The sequence below is a fragment of the Mus musculus genome, chromosome 14, assembly GCF_000001635.26.
Source record: "Mus musculus strain C57BL/6J chromosome 14, GRCm38.p6 C57BL/6J".
Lineage (NCBI taxonomy): Eukaryota > Metazoa > Chordata > Mammalia > Rodentia > Muridae > Mus > Mus musculus.
The window spans coordinates 71,769,852-71,786,840 of record NC_000080.6 but is presented as its reverse complement, the minus strand read 5'-3'; the positions used below and the strand labels follow the sequence as shown (position 1 = coordinate 71,786,840).

The 16,989-nt window shown below is 41.1% G+C and overlaps 1 long non-coding RNA gene across 1 annotated transcript; it reads right to left on the bottom strand.

The window, feature by feature from the left end:
• Positions 1 to 7,521: 7,521 nt before the first annotated feature.
• Positions 7,522 to 16,910, bottom strand: Gm34998. Its single transcript, XR_383579.2, has 3 exons — positions 16,786 to 16,910; positions 8,548 to 8,811; positions 7,522 to 8,138 (listed from the first exon to the last, which is right to left on the bottom strand). It is a non-coding gene; the product is annotated as a predicted gene, 34998 (long non-coding RNA).
• Between the last annotated feature and the right edge of the window lie 79 nt (positions 16,911 to 16,989).

Genomic DNA, 16,989 nt, shown 5'->3' with positions numbered 1-16,989 from the left:
AAGAAATTAGGGAAACAACACCCTTCTCAATAGTCACAAATAATATAAAATATCTTGGCGTGACTCTAACTAAGGAGGTGAAAGATCTGTATGATAAAAACTTCAAATCTCTGAAGAAAGAAATTAAAGAAGATCTCAGAAGATGGAAAGATCTCCCATGCTCATGGATTGGCAGGATCAACATTGTAAAAATGGCTATCTTGCCAAAAGCAATCTACAGATTCAATGCAATCCCCATCAAAATTCCAACTCAATTCTTCAACGAATTGGAAGGAGCAATTTGCAAATTTGTCTGGAATAACAAAAAACCTAGGATAGCAAAAAGTCTTCTCAAGGATAAAAGAACTTCTGGCGGAATCACCATGCCAGACCTAAAGCTTTACTACAGAGCAATTGTGATAAAAACTGCATGGTACTGGTATAGAGACAGACAAGTAGACCAATGGAATAGAATTGAAGATCCAGAAATGAACCCACACACCTATGGTCACTTGATCTTCGACAAGGGAGCTAAAACCATCCAGTGGAAGAAAGACAGCATTTTCAACAATTGGTGCTGGCACAACTGGTTGTTATCGTGTAGAAGAATGCGAATCGATCCATACTTATCTCCTTGTACTAAGGTCAAATCTAAGTGGATCAAGGAACTTCACATAAAACCAGAGACACTGAAACTTATAGAGGAGAAAGTGGGGAAAAGCCTTGAAGATATGGGCACAGGGGAAAAATTCCTGAACAGAACAGCAATGGCTTGTGCTGTAAGATCGAGAATCGACAAATGGGACCTAATGAAACTCCAAAGTTTCTGCAAGGCAAAAGACACCGTCAATAAGACAAAAAGACCACCAACAGATTGGGAAAGGATCTTTACCTATCCTAAATCAGATAGGGGACTAATATCCAACATATATAAAGAACTCAAGAAGGTGGACCTCAGAAAATCAAATAACCCCCTTAAAAAATGGGGCTCAGAACTGAACAAAGAATTCTCACCGGAGGAATACCGAATGGCAGAGAAGCACCTGAAAAAATGTTCAACATCCTTAATCATCAGGGAAATGCAAATCAAAACAACCCTGAGATTCCACCTCACACCAGTGAGAATGGCTAAGATCAAAAATTCAGGTGACAGCAGATGCTGGCGAGGATGTGGAGAAAGAGGAACACTCCTCCATTGTTGGTGGGATTGCAGGCTTGTACAACCACTCTGGAAATCAGTCTGGCGGTTCCTCAGAAAACTGGACATAGTACTACCGGAGGATCCAGCAATACCTCTCCTGGGCATATATCCAGAAGAAGCCCCAACTGGTAAGAAGGACACATGCTCCACTATGTTCATAGCAGCCTTATTTATAATAGCCAGAAACTGGAAAGAACCCAGATGCCCCTCAACAGAGGAATGGATACAGAAAATGTGGTACATCTACACAATGGAGTACTACTCAGCTATTAAAAAGAATGAATTTATGAAATTCCTAGCCAAATGGATGGACCTGGAGAGCATCATCCTGAGTGAGGTAACACAATCACAAAGGAACTCACACAATATGTACTCACTGATAAGTGGATACTAGCCCAAAACCTAGGATACCCACGATATAAGATACAATTTCCTAAACACATGAAACTCAAGAAAAATGAAGACTGAAGTGTGGACACTATGCCCCTCCTTAGAAGTGGGAACAAAACACCCATGGAAGGAGTTACAGAAACAAAGTATGGAGCTGAGATGAAAGGATGGACCATGTAGAGACTGCCATATCCAGGGATCCACCCCATAATCAGCTTCCAAATGCTGACACCATTGCATACACTAGCAAGATTTTACTGAAAGGACCCAGATGTAGCTGTCTCTTGTGAGACTATGCCGGGGCCTAGCAAACACAGAAGTGGATGCTCACAGTCAGCTAATGGATGGATCACAGGGCTCCCAATGGAGGAGCTAGAGAAAGTACCCAAGGAGCTAAAGGGATCTTCAACCCTATAGGTGGAACAACATTATGAACTAACCAGTACCCCTGAGCTCTTGACTCTAGCTGCATATGTATCAAAAGATGGCCTAGTCGGCCATCACTGGAAAGAGAGGCCCATTGGACACGCAGACTTTGTGTGCCCCGGTACAGGGGAACGCCAGGGCCAAAGGGGGGGTAGTGGGTGGTTAGGGGAGTGGGGGTGGGTGGGTAAGGGGGACTTTTGGTATAGCATTGGAAATGTAAATGAGCTAAATACCTAATAAAAAATGGAAAAAAAAAAAAAAAAAAAAAAAAAAAAAAAAAAAAAAAAAAAAAAAAAACTGGACATAGTACTACCGGAGGATCCAGCAATACCTCTCCTGGGCATATATCCAGAAGATGCCCCAACAGGTAAGAAGGACACATGCTCCACTATGTTCATAGCAGCCTTATTTATAATAGCCAGAAGCTGGAAAGAACCTAGATGCCCCTCAACAGAGGAATGGATACAGAAAATGTGGTACATCTACACAATGGAGTACTACTCAGCTATTAAAAAGAATGAATTTATGAAATTCCTAGCCAAATGGATGGACCTGGAGGGCATCATCCTGAGTGAGGTAACACATTCACAAAGAATCTCACACAATATGTATTCACTGATAAGTGGATATTAGCCCCAAACCTAGGATACCCAAGATATAAGATATAATTTGCTAAACACATGAAACTCAAGGAGAATGAAGACTGAAGTGTGGACACTATGCCCCTCCTTAGATTTGGGAACAAAACACCCATGGAAGGAGTTACAGAGACGGAGTTTGGAGCTGAGATGAAAGGATGGACCATGTAGAGACTGCCATAGCCAGGGATCCACCCCATAATCAGCATCCAAACGCTGACACCATTGCATACACTAGCAAGATTTTATTGAAAGGACGCAGATGTAGCTGTCTCTTGTGAGACTATGCCGGGGCCCAGCAAACACAGAAGTGGATGCTCACAGTCAGCTAATGGATGGATCATAGGGCTCCCAATGGAGGAGCTAGAGAAAGTAGCCAAGGAGCTAAAGGGATCTGCAACCCTATAGGTGGAACAACATTATGAGCTAACCAGTACCCCGGAGCTCTTGACTCTAGCTGCATATATATCAAAAGATGGCCTAGTCGGTCATCACTGGAAAGAGAGGCCCATTGGACTTGCAAACTTTATATGCCCCAGTACAGGGGAATACCAGGGCCAAAAAGGGGGAGTGGGTGGGCAGGGGAGTGGGGGTGGGTGGATATGGGGGACTTTTGGTATAGCATTGGAAATGTAAATGAGTTAAATACCTAATAAAAAATGGAAAAAAAAAAAAAGAATCAAGCTTGAACTGACCCAGAAGCCTCATTTCTGAGGACTACATCTCGTAAAAAAAAAAAAAAAAAAAAAAAAAAATGTACAGTCAGAAAGGTAACTGCCCCTGAAGTGGCACCTTCTAGTTCACCTTCATATAGAGCCATATCAGTGCTGGCTCAGAATCAGAACAAACAAGTGAGTCAAAGGGACAGTAACAGAAAGCTAGGCTCTAATGTGCTTGTCCTTCTTCAAATTGATTAGTTAGGAAGATGGGTGGTTGATTGAGTTTCCTACGTCCACCTTAGGATGAGAAACTACTGTGGAGAATTTCCTGCCTTGAGTAGAACTGCTAATGCATCTCCTTGAATTGGGCTATCTCTTCTTCTTGACTTATAACTGTCCAGTAGTCTTATGCCTCAGTAGAACTCTTAATACCCCTGCTAGATTTTGGCAATCTGTTCTTCTTTACTTATAACTGACAAGTTTTCTTCCAACCAACATGCTTTCTCTTCAGATATGTCCAGGATTCCAGTTGTTAGAACAATCATTAAACTGTCTTCATAATAAAACTCTCTTTCCTTAAGTCCAACACTACCTCTATCTCAGTCCTTTGTAGACATACCAGATTCTGCTCTGCAGAAAATCTCTACAACATCCTCACAATATAGTTCCTCAAAAAGTCAGAGGCTTGCTTTATCTGAGGATATATGTGCAAATGTGTAAGTTGTGAGTTGGAGGAGCAAGCATGTCAATAGGGAAGACAGGGTAGGAAGCCTGGTGCAGGCTGCTCTGCTCTGTGGAGAATATGATTCCTTACAAAAGACTCCAACTGACAGGACTACATTGGCACTCCAATATCAGTATTTTGTGGTCAATGTTTCTCAGTACTCATGACATTCTGAACTCTTTGTAATGCTATCCCCTTAGGGCACTTTGGATCTATTGTTTGTTATCCAACATAAACATGGCATATACATTTGAATACAACCAAGACCAAAAATATGCTGGTGACTAAAGTTACATTGGCTTTTTTTCCCTTCTTCTTCTTCTTCTTCTTCTTCTTCTTCTTCTTCTTCTTCTTCTTCTTCTTCTTCTTCTTCTTCTTCTTCTTCTTCTTCTTCTTCTTCTTCTTCTTCTTCTTCTTCCTCTTCTTTGTTATATTTTAAAGATCTTCCTCAATTCTTTGTGAATTTCATGGAATGTAGTTTGGACATGTGCACTCCCCTCCATTCATCTCCTAATCGTCTTCCAAACTCTTCCATCCCTTCCCACTCAACTCTGACATTTTGAGATTCCTGTATTTTTCCCATTTTATTCTCCATTGAGTCAAGTTGGCCAACTACTCTTGGTTTTGGGGCTTGCTCTGGTATGTGGTCAGCCTACCAGGGGGTCACATCATTAAAGAAAGCTGACATTCCTACTCCATCTAGCTATCAGATGCTGATAGCGTCTAAGCTCACAGTAAGGCTCTACATATACCTTCCCTCATTGGCTTTTAACCATCTCAACAACATCCTTTTGGCCAATGTTGAGGTTATGATCCACAAAAGACTTCAGATTGATTTTTTCTTTTAAAAGCATGGGTCACATCCAGTCTTCTAAATCTCATACTAGATACAGTCCATCCATTAATTGCTGGTAAATTTGGCATGCAGACATCAGTCATCAGTGTCACAGGCTGAGGACGGATGAGTGGTATGAATCCATCTGTCACATGCTGCTCCGTGCCCTGCTTTTAAGTTCCTGGGCAGATTGATAACCTTCTCTCAAGACTTTTGAAGATTACAAGGTAACAGTGAGGGAGAAGGAAAAGCAACTCAGGTTTGGATATGCTCCCTGCATCTCACAGATTGCACTCCTACCTGCAGCAACTTGCACAGATGAGTAATAAAAGTTAATGGGATATGTTTTATTTATTCTTTAACAATTCCACATATGTAAGTTGTCTCTCTTGATAGTATCCATTCTCAACTCCCCTTTCTACTCCCCAGAGGCAGTCAGAACAAGCCTACACTTCTCTATGTCTTCCTTTGTTTGTTTGTTTGTTTGTTTGTTTGTTTGTTTGTTTGTTTTTGGAACCCACTGAGTCTAATTGGTGCTGCCTGTTGGAATGTTGACTGAGCTTGCTGTTTAGCTTGTGCTGGCGGCCACAGTTTGAGTGAGTTCAGAGTGTAGGACCATGTCATGTGAGCAAACAGCATTCCATAGCATTCATTTTACCCTCTGGCTCTTACATTATATTTGTTCCTTCTTCCTAGATGTTCTCTGTGCCATGGAGGATGGGGAGCCTCATTTAGGGGCAAGCACTCAAGAGCCATTTATTTCCAGCCCTTTGACCATTAATGAGTCTGTGTACTAACTGCTGACTACTGTAAAGGGACGCTTACATGGCTGAGAACAGCACTAATCCATATGTATAAACATAAATATTTAGAAATAAGCTTGACAATATGTCCACTTAGCAAAATGATGATAGTGGGTTATTCTGGAGCTTATGAACTCCAGAGTCATGGGCCTTTGATCAGGTTCACAGTACTAGGCATGAATTTTGTCCTGTAGAGCAAGTCTGGCTCTAGTTGGCTACCCCTATAACCTTCATATCACTATCACCAAGTGGTACACTTTGCCCATCAGATCAGTGTTGTAGTTATCAGGGTTTACCAGGGTAATAACATTGGTGACCCTCTTCCCCCTAGGAGCCTTTGTAGTACCTTCTGGAATAATGAAGCTAGTTTCTAGGGTGGAAATTATTAGATCAATTTCAGCTTGATATTTCTATGTTCTGCAACCAAAGTAAATTGTGTCTTCAGCATTAGGGCTGGTAGCATAGAGTTGTGGTAGGGAACAAGATGAGTGACAATGTGGCATTGTTTGGGGCATTCTGGGGTGTCCTTGACCAACAACCCATAGAGATGAATTACATGCTAGTATTGTATGTTATCTCTGACATAAGTAACTTCCTATCATTGTTCAGTGAATGAACTGTAAAGCTGAGACTTAATCTCAGTATTTTTTCCTTTTAAGTATTAATCATTTTAAACTAAAAACACAAACATAAGGTTTCTAAACTCATTTTGTAAAATGTCAAGGCCAGGTTATCTCTGGAAAACCTGGAGTCCTTGTTCAATAAATGGCTAATATTCTGGCATGGAGTGGGAAGGACTCATGTGTCCTGATCACTTCGAGAGGACTTATGGACAGTTTATGGCTTCTAAAGAGGAAAACTCAGTTTTCTCTTAGGATATATTTCCTAGTAGGTGATGATTCTCCAGTGGATGTACTAACATTCCAAAATATATGGGCAGCACAAATTGTATCCAATGGGTTATTAAAAATAGAGGCCATAAATTTGGCGGGAATAGGGAGGCGAGAAAGATGTAGAAGGAGTTACAGGGAGGAGCAGAGAACAGATATGATTAAAATACATCGTATGAAATTCTCAACGTTTAATAGAGTATTTTTTTAAATAAGTAAGTAATGTCCCTAAGAATTGTGAGGTTATATAAGTTTCCTTGTGGGAGAATGAAATAACAACAAGAGCTAATGAATTTGAGAAAAGATAGTTTCCAAACTCCACAATGCATGTCCCATTGCTTGCCTATAAACTCTCTTAGGATTATTGTGAGTACCAGTTTGTTTGTTTACTTTTTACACATTTATAATGTATTTTGGTTATATTACCTGTACATTACCCTTTCTTATCCCACTCTTATTCCCTTTGGACCCACACTTCTCTTTCTTTCTTTCTTTCTTTCTTTCTTTCTTTCTTTCTTTCTTTCTTTCTTTCTTTCTTTCTTTCTTTCTTTCTGCTTCTGCTGCTTCTTCCTCTTCTTCCTCCTCCTCCTCATTCTCCTATTTTTGAGACAGGGTTTCTCTGTATAGCCCTGGCTGTCCTGGAACTCACTTTGTAGACCAGGCTGGCCTAGAACTCAGAAATCTGCCTGCCTCTGCCTCCCTAGTGCTGGGATTAAAGGCATGTGCCACCACACCTGGCTGGACCCACACTTCTTATTCATATATATATATATATATTGCTATAGTTAGACTTACACCTATATCAGTCCTTCTGGTTCTAGAGGATCTAGCCAGATAACAGTGTGTACATATTGACACTCTGTTTCTTACCCTTTCCTATCTAAGCAGTTCACAGCAAAGTGGAACATTTAATTTGGAATCCCATAGACCACCAAACATAATTCTATTATTTTGGAAATGAAGACACTGTAGGCCATGAAGTTCAGCATTTATCTGACGAATACTGTCTTGCATCTCTTCCATAAGGAAAACCACCCATTACATCACACAATGTTCTTTTAAATTCAAATGACAATGTGAAGCTTTCCAATCAGGTTATCAATAGTAATACCCTTTGCTTTTCTTAATGTCCCCTGAGGTTGGCGACTTTGACCATAGAGTCTTCTGAAAGGTCTTATTTTAATGGAAGTTGCACCCCAGGTTTATTCTTAGTCCTAGCCTTTCTCTTACCTAGCCTGTGTGCAGTACTCCATGCAAGACAGAAATCAATAACCCCTTTATTAATTAAATGACACTTTATAAAAGCTCTCCTCCAGGGGCTCTGAGAAAGCCAGCTTTGGCTAGCTGTAAAGTTTTAGGTAATCATTTAAGAAAAAAAAATGTTATTCATCATCTTTATGGCAGATCACGGCCGACACATTCTCCCCAGGAGTTCAATCCATCAAGGTCTTCAATGCAAGGACGGCTAACAAGGTCCCTGTCACTTTGGGTGAAATATACAGGTACCACCAGAAGCTCCAGAGTTCAACCAGGAGCAAAGTTGTAGCCATCTCCTAGTCCTGCATTCTCCATGTGTGAAGTCATGCTTGCTTGCTTTCACGGCAGAATAGTGAGGGAGAAAAAAGGACTTGTTCAGTACACTCGCCTTCGAAGGATGGATAGAGGGCAAGAAGTTAGATTCTATGTGTTGAGTTATTCGGGAGTTCCAACATGCCTGAAGTCACTTGGGAATGTCGAACTCTAACTTCAACATTCTATATTTATACCACACCCAGTGACGACTGAATTCATGGTGTTCTGAAAATGGTGTAAATTGTGCTACCTTGCTTGTTCTTTTTCTCTCATACTGTGTAAGTTAGATGGTGAGGGGTACATTGTCACTCTCACCTTGCAGACAAGGACACTGAGTCACAGATGGCTTACCTGGGTTAAGGATTTAAGCTCACACCTAGCTCAGGCAGCATGCATCCATTTTCAATTATTATATACCTATGATGCTCACCTTGATCTTCCTTGTTTCTTTTCACTGCATGGAGCAAATGGAGTTTGTACTAAGTTGTTTTGTAGTAATTTCTGTTTTCCAGGGTTGGGAACACCTCCCCTTAAGTATAATTGCCTGGAACAAGACAATGTTTCAGTAATGGAGTGGCCAGAAGATTCCACGTTTTAATCCAGGTACATATATGCAGTACTCCAAGAATGGCAGCAAACTTGCATGCTTTTGAGTTCCACATTCCTGAGCACAGCACAATCCTTTCTCTGACTTCTGGAAAGCAAGAAAGGAATGGGGTCATTATCTCAGCCACTAAATGGGAGCTGGGGCCTGGGTAGATGCTGTAGTTAGTAAAGTGCTTGCCAAACTAGCATAAGGATCCAAGTTCCAACCTCAAGAACCCATGATAAAAATTCAGGAACAATGGTACATATTAGTAATTCTAGACCAGGAGAGGTGGGAGCAGTGAACTCTTGAAGCCTAACCAGCCAGTCTTACCAAATTGATGAGCTCTAGGTTCAGGGAAAGATCATATCAAAATAAATGATTGATGATGGATAATTATTACAAAGATGACCATAATAATGATACATGTGGAAAAATTTTCTCAGTGACTGAGAAAGAAATCAAACGTTGACCTTTGATCTCCATGCATACAATCACACATGTGCATGTATATCAACACACAGATACCAACACAGGAGCAGGTATATGTGTGCACACATGCATGCGCAAGCATGCTTACACACACATACACACACACACACACACAATGTATTTGTATACATATTATAATGAATAAAAGGGGTTTGAGGCAGATTTGAACTGAATCCAGGACATTCCCAGTGTTTCCTCTCCCTCCCTGACTCCCTCCATCCCCTCTGTTTCTAAATGTGTATGCCTGCAGTAAGTTGGTGGAACACATGCAGATTCAATTGGCATTCATTATGCTCATTGTGCTCAGTGCTTGTGCACGGATTGCTTTGTTTAATTCTAATTTCCTGAAGTGGATATTACTGTCTCTATTCTTCAGACAAAGGACAGAGACTCAGAGCAGCTAAGTGAGTTTACATTCAGTGCTGCATGTGTTTTTCATTCTCCCCAGCATAAGTGCTGCAGAGCCCCATGTGATGTTGAGTATATCCTCTTCTTGGATGAATACCTTCTCTGTTGGACAGAGATCAAAGCCTCATGGCCCAATTCTCTTGCTAGGAGGAACCCTACCATTGACTTGCTGAGCATAGATAGGACTCTGAGGCAGAATGGAATCTACTCACTGCTCCAGGGTGGTAAGAAAGACTGCTATCCTGCTCAAGAAGGGCTCTGGCATCTTTAGCACCTGACTACGCATCCAGAGACACAAAGATGGACTTGAGTTGAGGATCAGTGGCCTCCTGATCTATTCTGCCTGATTTACCTACTCCCTTGGGACTGAAAGCAGATGCCATGGAAATTGTTCCTGATGACTACAGGGGATAAAGGTTAAATTGTAAGAACATATGCTTTTGTGGAATGATGCTGAGCAGAGAGGGTGTGTTCTTCTACAATGTTGCTTGGGAGGTGAGGAGGAGAGAAGAGAAGAAGGCTATGAAGAGAAAAGAAAAGCAAGGGGTTCAAGTAGCAATAAACCAGGGAAACTAAAGAAGAATGAATGCGCGAAGAAGAAATTCTGAGAGAAACACATTTTTCCTTAGGTTTGTATAGGCCCCCCAAATTCACCTCCCTGTTCCTGGAGATATCTTGTGTGACACCAATAAGAGATTCACAGAGGCCCTTCAGTACCCATGCCCTTTAAATCTACCAAATACCTTCCTTTTCATTTAAGTGGGAAGAGACTCCAAGAGAATATGTGATACACAAATGATAGGAAGAAAGGAAGGAAAAAAGAAAAGAAGGAAGGAAGATAGAGGTAAATAGATAGACAGAGATAGATAGATAGATAGATAGATAGATAGATAGATAGATAGATAGATAGATGATAGAGATAATAGCCAGCTGATGATAGGAATTATTCATGTCAATACATAAAACTAAGTTTAATGTAATGAAGATAATATCACTGAGGAGTATTGACTACAAAACCTTGCTCCTAGAAACTATAGGAATACAGCCTAATAGAAAATATATTGTGAAGTGAGCAAAGGAGAGATTTCAGAGCCCATCTATGGGAATAAGGCTACACAGGGAACAGACAGGTCTATGAGACAAAAATCAGCCACAGGTTCATATGGAAAGTAACCAATCCCTGACAGTGTACTATGCTGCCAAACTCCGAATCGTTATAGGTTGGAGGTACTGAATCTATTTTCCACTCATGATATTTTCTGCTTGTGATCTGTTTAACAGAATGTGGGTCTACTGTAAGCTGAAGTAACAGCGGGGCTGCAACTGAACTTCTAAATCCCCTTCTAGGCTAAGCATCAGGTTGTGCTAATGAGAGCCACAGACTGCACTACAGAATGAAGTTTTGCTGGTCTGTCTGGCAGTATTGAGCCATTTCTGCAGTGGAAGACCATCCTCATGACAGCCTTGAATAGCATGTAACTGTATGGTTGGCAAGACCAGCTTTAAAAAACAAACAAACAACAAATAGCTGGAATCATTAGTGTTTAGGTCCCTTGTCCTCATTAAACCAGCATAAGGAAAGTGTATCTTGTGTCACCTCTGACTTTCGACGTTGGATGCTGCAGCTATAAAAGGATGAAGGTTGGTAATAGGCTGTCTCTAAGGAAGTGTATGAAGGTCATGTTCTCATAGGAAAACTGCCTTCACTGCCATCATGGCAGGTAGCCCAGCCCCAGCAGTGACCCTTCTGACCCGACATCCCTAGTCTCTAGTTGACATAGGACCTCTCCTCTGCACAGCACATCCAGGGCTGTGCGTGCTGAGCTGAGAAAAATATCAGGGGAAACAGAGCCATTAGCTCCTCTGAAGAGCACTCTCTTGATCAAATACACTAACTGTGCTGTTTACTATGTAAACTTTGGACGGAGCAGCCTCACAAAGGGGCTTCATAATAAGCACTCTTAATATTTATGTCTGACTTTGGAGGCTCCTCGTTCTATCTTACGAGCTCATCACACCCTAAATTGCTGTGACATTCTAAAAGAAGCCCAGTGCATTCCAAAGCACTGAGGGGGTTGGATCCGTAAGGCTTACTTGTGCTTGGCCCAAAGCCTTCCTGACCTAGATCACACTATGGATGTAGGCCATGGAAGTGCCTACTGGCATCTACTATATACCTGTCTTTGGACTGGAGGCTGTGGAGTAGAGGGCGTACAAATGCTAGACATTGTGGGAGGTAGAGGTTACATAGTAAATGACTGCCGGGTGAGGAGACTCTCTTACCAGCTGAGTTGCCTGAAAAAGGCTCTCCTACTTTGTCAGATCCCTGCAAAGTGGCGCAAAGAGCTCCAGGCTACAGCTTTCAAGGGTTCTCCCCCATGTCAGGATTGGAATTTTTGGTGATATGCCCCCCCAATTGAGTTGGGCCTAATTCTATAAGCAATCCCTCACTCAGACTCCTATAAACATCTCCAATAAACATTGTTTGGCTAAGATGGACTTCAGTAGCATCGTTTATTTGATGTGTTGTTGATGAATATTTGAGATGAAAAGTTTGTTTACATCTTTCTGGAAGACACATAACTGTGTTTTCTGTGAGTAAAGGGCCACAGTGAATGAATTGCTCTCCCTGCATGAACCACACGCATGAAGGTGCCCAGAGTATCTCCAAGCCTTCACTAATCCAAAGTGGATTTTCTCCTCTTGCTATTGACCTGCTTCACTGGCCAGTGACTATGTGTTATTGGACAAGAAGCTCCCTTTCTCCAAATCTGGTTGCATAGCTACACAAGAAGGCTCTCAAGCCAGATAGAAGTCATGACCATACTCAGTTACTTATTCTCACTGGCTGGATAATGACAAACCTAAGGTATCCATATTCATGGGTGTAGCAAGGAAGGTGGTAGAGATGTAAGTCAAGTGAAGGCACATGATGGGCTTCTGAGACTACAGAAACTTTCAGAGTGCAACCTATAGTTTATGTGTGTACATCATATCCATCAGATTCAATGAGATCTAAAGTACTTCAGAACTATGTATACTCCAATCTATTAGCATCCTCTGAGGTCTCTTCAACTCCTCTTATAACTCCCCAAGGTGAGCTATCAACAGAGTTGCCCAGGTCTCTCTGAGTAGTGTAGGCAGCATTGTGAAGTAGAGATATCATGGGACTCACACCTTTGATGTGTGCCCACTTATGTAAGAATGAGGGATTGGCATTTAGAGTTAAATGGACCTGATATCGCACTTCACCCACCTTGATCCTGAAGTCTGTTTCCATCTTCCAAAACTGACAGGACAATGCACGAAGACTCTGTGTCCTCAAACATTGTCCCATGCATACTAAGTCTATTCATAAATAATACAGTAAGCATGTTCTACAATAAGAGTGCCTAAATATAGTCCTTGTGTTGTATGGCTACTGTATGTGAGCATCTACACCAAAGGATGCTTTGGGGATTCACATGTGATGGCAAATATAATTTCTCTGGTTCTATCTAAGTGCCAGCAATATTATTGTTGATGATGAACATAAATATCAACTCTGTGCCTTGTTCTGTATCCTAAGGTATGTTTTCTTTCTGTACGGGGTTATGCTGACTGCAGGCTCATCCTCCAATTCCCTGGAAGTAAGAATTTCAGTGAAATTCTTTGTCCCAGGTCTTCACCAAGAGCAAATAGAGCAGTAGAAGATGGGATTCAGACAAGCATCTGGAGGCTCCAAGGACCCTGCAAGGATGGCAGACATGCCATTCAAAGAAGAATAGTACAGGTCCAGCAGGATTGAGAGAGAGATCCAGGGTTGCTGCCTAACTTACTACCAGTAAAGAAGGGTTGGAGAGCAGCGGGTATCTGCTGATCTTTTTTGCTACAGGTTCCCTGGTGCCTTGATTACCTCTCAGCAGGGAGGGGTAGACATAAAGAAAGCAAGAAGATAAGTGAATGGATAGCTGGACATGCTCCAAGAGGAGGCCTGACCCTCCCTCCGCAAAGAAGAGCCTGCCAGTGCCTCTCCTTTCTCATTATTTAATTAAAACTCCAGCCCTGTCAGGGAGGGGAATAGTTGCTGTTGGGTAGAGATGCTTAGAGAAGCTAGAAGGTCTCTCTTGGGTTCTCTGAATGAGAACTGGATCTCAAGGGACTGGGGATAAAGTGGAGTTTGGAATAAGGGGAGGTTGATGGATGGAGAGGATGAAAAAAAATCTATTAGCAATGTTGAGTCCCTTAGAGAATGGTTCTTGAAGAAGCCTGAGTAAACAGCTTCCTGATCCTCAAGATTTGTTAATTAAGCATTTGGAACAGGCTCTGGGGTAGGAAGGCAGACAATAGAATCAAGTTCTGAGAGTCTTCCAGGCTTCAAAGAGGGCAGGATATGTTAAGGGCACTGGCCTGCGTGAGGTATAATTCAGATTCTGAAAGAGAGACAGGGCCCTGTCTCCCATGTACTACAGAAGGTCTTGTTAATAGTAAGACCAGCTAGAGAGAGACAGGGATAGTAAGAAAATCGTATGAGTAAAATCAAAAGCCTTTTAACAAATTGCGTTAAAGACAGCAAAAATCAGACAACAAAGGGATCTCCTTACTGGCATGAACTGTACACACAGTGTAAGCAAATAATTCATTGTTATTGCTTTGTGCTACTGTGATGCTGGCTTTTCTTTTAATTCATATCAGCACATAGTCTAGCCTAACTGAGATACACTGTTGTATCAGATTTGACAGAAGCATTCTCTGTTGATAGATGCTGTGCTCCTTAGCTTTGTCAACTTTGTACAAACTAAAATCACCTGGGAAGAGGGACTGAAAAAGGTGCCTTCATCAAATTGGCCTGTAGGAATTTTCTTGATTAATGATTGATGTGAACGTGTAAACTATGCTACCACCCGCCAGGATAGGTTAGTCATGTAAGAAAGCAAGCTGTGCAAGTCATGAGGAACAAGCCAGTAAGCAATGTTCCTCCAAGGGTTTGTTATACCATCTTCCTCCAGGTTCCTGACTTGATTTTCTGTCCCAATTTCCCTCAGTGATGGAAAGAGACCAGGGAATTATAAGATAAAATAAGCCCTTTCCTTCTCTAAGGTTGTTTTGGTCAGTGTTTTACCACAGCAACAGAGAAATAAACTAGAACAGATATCTATGTCACTTCTAGTATTTTCCAGCTTAAAAAAAATAAGGAACTCCCATAAATACTCCTTTGCATAGTTTTACACCTTGGTCTTCTTTAAGTTCTGAGTAATAAATTATGGAAGGAAACATAGCAGGTTCAAAAGGGTTGCATGACTTTTGGAAGATTGCACCTGGGGACTGTGAGTACGGAAGAAGTGGGAGAAAGTAGAAAGAAACACAACAAGACAAATTCATAAACAATTCATGTGAAAAATTATGAATGAAATAATCATATTTATGCAAATCCATGAAAGTCTAAATATATATCTAGGTTTATACAATCACATTTTCATCTGACTATATACAAAATTTTTAAAACTTACAATTATTTAATATTTTTTTTCTTAGAAAATGAAGCCATTAGACCATTTAAGACTCTAATGCAAGTGCAAATGCTAATTTAGCACAATGAAATACTGGTGGATTATTAAGCACTTACTTATACTTCTGCTCAGGACAGACAGGGATCAGCTACGGCATGCAAAGGGAAGGAATGATGTCAGGGTACCCAGGATAGCCTGATGCTGATATAGTATGAGAAGAAGAGAGAGGAAACTGGGATGCTGTTTAAGGATAGGCCAAGGGAGACACTTGAGTCGGATCAGAGCAGATTCCATACTGAAAGGTGGTGAGGTGCATGCACAGAACCACTGGAGTGGAACTGCTAGGCAAACAAATGCTTGTGTCATTATCTGGCTGAACATTATTTTATAAGGAGAAGGTACTTTTTCTTCAAAATACCTCTAACAACTAGCACTATGGCTAAACTGAAATTATAAAAGCACAAAAAACATTTTGGTGATTGAGGGAGAGAGAGAGAGAGAGAGAGAGAGAGAGAGAGAGAGAGAGAGAGAGAGAGAGAGAGAGAGAAACAAATTCTACTTTAATCCTTTGGACTATAGGATGGAAAGCCCACCCCATGCCCTGGATGAGTGCTGGCTGGATCCTAAGCAGTTCCAGGATATTCTCCCCTCCCTGCCTATAGGCACTAGTTTTCATTGGCCATACTGCCCACCAGCCACCTCTAGCTCAGAGTGGTGTTTCCACTGTGTTTCTGAGACTGTGTCAGCACTTACTATGGGTGGGCTGTCACCTCTGCCTCTCTAGACAAAGTTTTGTAACTAGGTTTGCCACCAATCCTAACAATACAGATCATACATCTGCTGGAAGTCTAGTTTTCACTTTCTGCAATTGCTGCCACTCCCTGACTGTATTTTCTCTAGGGAAAAAAATAGAAAAGAAAAGAAGTCCAGTCTTTGAGGTACTCAGCACTATCTTCTTTTCACACCTGACTACACCCAGGAGATCACATCTACTGGACTGGATATACTAATTTATTATAAAATATAAAGAACTTGCCAAGCATTCAGAATATAGTGAAATAGAGGATCTTAGAGGCTCACCTGTTCCAAGGTGTTAGGGTCTGATAACCCTTTAATGGATTATCTTTCCAAGCAGATGGGCATTATTACAGAGCACAGAGTAAATGTGTTGTTATGCACCATCTGATAAAACTGTGGACTCTGGCTTAATTTTCTGAGCATGAATATATTTGATGTAAGTATAGCATAGAAACCAAGTGGTTAAATATCAGGCTACTTGGGGTATGACAAGAATGGGTAGGATTCAGACTATTAAGAACTGAGCCATTTAACAAATGGGAATGGTTTTAACCAGAAACAATGGATTATAAAATATGTAGCTGAAACATCGAGGGTTTTTATTGCATTTTGTTCCAAGCAACTCACTATTTGGTCAACTGAATGGCTAGAAATGTTTCTTCTTTCTTTTGTAGTCCATGTGAGTGCAAGGTGCTTGTGGCTGTTCTTTATAATGTGCAAATATGGCAGTCATTATTAAATAAATTACAGAAATGATTCCACCTCTTCTTCCCTGTGCATCTTTTCCCCATCAATAGAAAAACAGTTGCAGAAGCTCTCTGTATTAACTCACATCAATGCACAATCATAACAAATATAACCCAGATTCCAAAGACAAAATGTGGTAGAGACTTACTTCTTGCTCATGTCATAGTCTAATTCAAGTTGAAGGCTGTTAAGAATGCTCTCCTTCATGTTTTCAGGGACCCAGGCTCCTTCCATTTATTGCTTCCATCATTCTTCATGATCTCAGAATAATCTTCCTCTGAATGGGAAGCAAAAACATTATGGAGCAGGAGAATTGTCATATCTCACATCTATTCTAATCCTACTTAGGAAA